Below are 3,994 nucleotides of genomic sequence, written 5' to 3' on the forward strand. Positions count from 1 at the left end.
AGACCAGCTGCACAGGCAGGCTGGAAATGAGATGCAGGGGATCGGTATCGGCAACAAGAGTCAATGATCGCCGATCACGCACTTTTTCACGAAAATCGGCCCGATTATGATCGGTGACCGATTGATCGGCACAACCTCTAAAAAATACATTTCCCACCCCCATCTTTGTCAATTTTCAAACATTTTTGAAAAAGCTCCAGGGAGCCACTAGGGCGGCGGTAAAGAGCCGCATGCGGGTTGCCGACCCCCGAGCTATACCATTTAAAATCCATGATGGCTCTTTACAGCTGTCTGAGGTTAATAGATAAATCCTTCATTTACTGTCATTTCAGGATTTAAAACTGTTTTTTGAGGCAAAAATAAACATTTTAAGATTAAAGTAGGAAAATCAGTTCATAAAGTTTATTGTTGTAGCTAACATTTAACATTTTTCTCAGGGAAATTTTCACTAGGCATCATTAAAAGTAAAGGCCGAACTTGGAGGCCACACAGAACTATTATAATGGCTACAAATGGCCCCCGCACTGCATGTTGAACACCCCTGGTCTAACTAGGAAGCAGTGCTAGGGCTGGCAAGCCATTTTAACATAAATTTGGATTCATCTGACTATCCATAATTACATTCCAGATATCCAAAAATGCATTTTGACTATCTGGAATGGTAATTTAAGATATCTGTATTTACATTCTAACTAGTAAGAATAATAATTCAAGATGTCTTCAATTAGATTTTGACTAGTGAAAATTCCTTTCAAGATATCTCAAATTACGTCACTGGATATGTCAATTGACGGGACACCTATCCATAATTACAATTTAAGATATCTTCACACAGTTATGACTAGTCAAAATTACAATTTTAGGTATCTGAATTAAGAATGACGTGGAAGCCCCTTTGTGCTGTCCAAACAGTTGCCTGCAGAATTGTATGTTATTGTTTCCTGTACAAAATTATCAGTAAATCCCACAAATTAGAAAAAGCTAGGCAATGTTGGATATGCGGAGAACGAAAAACTTCATAAACTATAAGATTGCTTCTGATATCTGCAAATAAACCGAATTTAAAGCGGCTTGCCATAGAACACCACAAAGGGGCTTCTACGTCATTCTTGATTCAGATATCTAAAATTGTAAATTTGACTAGTCACAATTAAGTTCAAGATATCTGAAATTGTAATTACGGATAGATGTCCCGTCAAATCAGATCCAGTGACGTCATTTTAGATATCTTGAAAGGAATTTTAACTAGTCAAAATATCTTGAATTATTATTCTTTCTAGTCAGAATGTGAATGCAGACATCTTAAAATACCATTCGGGATAGTCAAAACGTAGATTTCTCTAGTCAAAATGCATTTTTAGATATCTGGAATGTAATTACAGATAGTCAGACGAAACCGAATATATGTTAAAGCGGCTTACCATGGTTGCTACGTGCCAGGAGGCCACAGTGCGCATGCGTCATTACGAATGTTTCCTCAGGGCGTCGAAGGTTAATGGATAATAAATCCTTCATTTACTATCATTTCAGAATTTAGAACAGTTTTTCTGAGGCAAAAATGAACATTTTAATATTCAAATAGGAAAAAGCGTTTATAAAGTTTATTGTTGTAGCTAATATTTAACATTTAAAATTATTTTTAAATTCTCAGGGAAATTTTTTACTAACCATTATTAAAATCAAAAGCTGAACTTGGAGGCCACACAGAACTATTATAAATGGCCCCCTCACCGCATGTTGAACACCCCTGGTCTAACTTGGAAGTGGCTCAGTCTCAGGAGGCCACAGTGCGCATGCGTCATTACGAATGTTTCCTCAGGGCGTCGAAGGATCAACGGAAACTTTTCAAAAACGTTTTTCTGAGCGGAGACGAAGAACTTTCTGTCCAGAGCAGCAAATGGCAGCAGCGCAGTGAAATATCTGATATGAAATCACATTTCCGTCTCCTCTCGCTAATAGAGATCATATCTGAACAGCAGAAGGTTCTGGGCAGCTCGGTTCTACTTTAGGGTTCGGTCTGTTCTCTCCTCTCCGGTCTGGAAACACAGAAACGCCTAAAAACGGGTCGGAAGCAGTTTGATAGAAAGTTAGAACTCACCGGACCGACTGCTGAAGTCTGCGCCACAAAATGGAGTCCAGAACTGAAGGACACCTCTTGGTGAAATACTTTCAGTTTAATGTGTGAGCATGCGCAGTGTCTACAGGTGAGGCGCACCTGGATGGGCCCCATTTCATAATGAAAATGCAGTTTAGTTCTGGTTTCACTTTGGGTTTCACTCCTGGGTTTTCGGTGTCAGAAACCAGAAAATGATTAAACCTTTGCAGGTGTGTCGAGTTAATTAGCCTATTAGCGTTTGACATAATGAGCATAATGAGTTTACGTTAATTAACGTTTTCATTATCTGTGTGAGCAGGGCCATGCAGAGACCACTACAGGGGCAGGTGCTCAAAAAAAGGGCACATCTAACCGCATTCTAGGACAGAATATTAACACTCAGCTTTCAGAGTTTAATAAACAATGCTAAATTACAAAATTGTGAGATATACAATCAAAGCTAAGGAAAATATCTATATAGAGCATATAACTATGCATATGTAAGACATTTTATTAGTAATTTCTATTTTGTTATAGGAAAGTACTGCAATATTCAAACCCGCAATTTAGCAAGATATGTAAATCAGAGCTAGAGCACCAGACATATTTTGTCTTTACAGAATTACACTATTAAAAATATAAACAAGGGCACAATGCAACCTTTTAGTGTAATCTATGAAACAAAGAGCTGCCTGTTTGCTACACTTGCAGTGGAGATGAAGATGGTCCATTCAGGAAAGCAGAGCTGCATCAAACTTTAACTGCAGTTTGATTGTGGAACTGCAGAGAAAAGAAAAAACAAAAACTAAAGCAAAAACTGAATTGTTGATGCATGTCGCCATGAGGAAAGCCTACTAAGTTTTACTTGTAAAAAAATTTTTTTTAAATTAAAATCACACATTTTTTACTCATGAGGTGAAAAATTTTGCAAAACAAACTTATTTGCGCATGGCAGAAATCTTTTCTTGCTTTTTTAAGTTTTTGTTTGTCACTCAAAGTTTTGCTGTGATTCTCGCATGACGTGGGCAGGGCCCAAAATCGCAGCAAAAGATTTCTGATGTGTGAAAATAAAAGTTTGTTTGGCAAATAAATTTAAGTTCATGAGATAAAAATGAGTAATTTAATTTTTAAAAAAGTTTTTTAAAACAAAACTTGTTTTAAAAAATGAAATCATTACAATTCCAAAAGTTTTGATTACAATTTTATTTTACTCAACTGAGGTTAGTTTTTTTAATTGAAAAATTGGGAATACAAATTAACTTCATACTGCTAACCAGACACTAAACTTAAATTCTGAGTTGAGTTTTTTCCCCTTCATTAATGACACACTTTTATTACATACATTATATGTATCATTGTAGTTCAGGGTGAGCTATTTTTAATTCTAAATTAATATCCTTGTTGGACTTTTATTTAAGTGCTATTCTCCTTCAAGATACATTTACCTAATGCTGGAATGAATGCAATGTACATTATGCAGCAAAGGAAATTAGAAGACATATATCCATTATGAAGATGATCAGTTTTGGACGGCCGATGTGCCATTATTGCATAGGCAATACTGAAGAATGACTGCTGTCATTAACGATACAGAGAAGCTTTCAGTTATCTAGCTTTGCTAGCAAAGTTGTTAGCTAGCAGCTAGCTAATAGCACAACAACAACAGCCTAATGTCTGTATGATAAAAATACTGAATCGATAGATAAGAACAGTTTCTCACCTGGCTGTCTCCTGCTCAGTAGTTCTTCAGAGAAAGGCAGACGCAGAGGCCTGTCAGTGTCTGTTGTATTTCACTACCTCTCTGCTTAAACCGCTACTTCGAGACGAAGCTGAAGTTGGTTTCCAATTCTAGCTTCCAATAGCTAAAGGGCGATTCCACTTAATTTTTCACTACTTTCC

The 3,994-nt window shown here is 36.8% G+C and overlaps 1 protein-coding gene across 1 annotated transcript in view; it reads right to left on the reverse strand.

The window, feature by feature from the left end:
- Nucleotides 1-2,143, reverse strand: part of LOC103147541 (NACHT, LRR and PYD domains-containing protein 12-like) — a 37,209-nt gene extending 35,066 nt beyond the window's left edge. The window contains exon 1 of the mRNA XM_016678501.1: nucleotides 2,099-2,143. The gene's annotated coding sequence lies outside the window, so the exon portion shown is untranslated. The remainder of the gene's footprint in view (nucleotides 1-2,098) is intronic.
- Between the last annotated feature and the right edge of the window lie 1,851 nt (nucleotides 2,144-3,994).

The sequence above is a fragment of the Poecilia formosa genome, unplaced genomic scaffold, assembly GCF_000485575.1.
Source record: "Poecilia formosa unplaced genomic scaffold, Poecilia_formosa-5.1.2 Scaffold184, whole genome shotgun sequence".
Lineage (NCBI taxonomy): Eukaryota > Metazoa > Chordata > Actinopteri > Cyprinodontiformes > Poeciliidae > Poecilia > Poecilia formosa.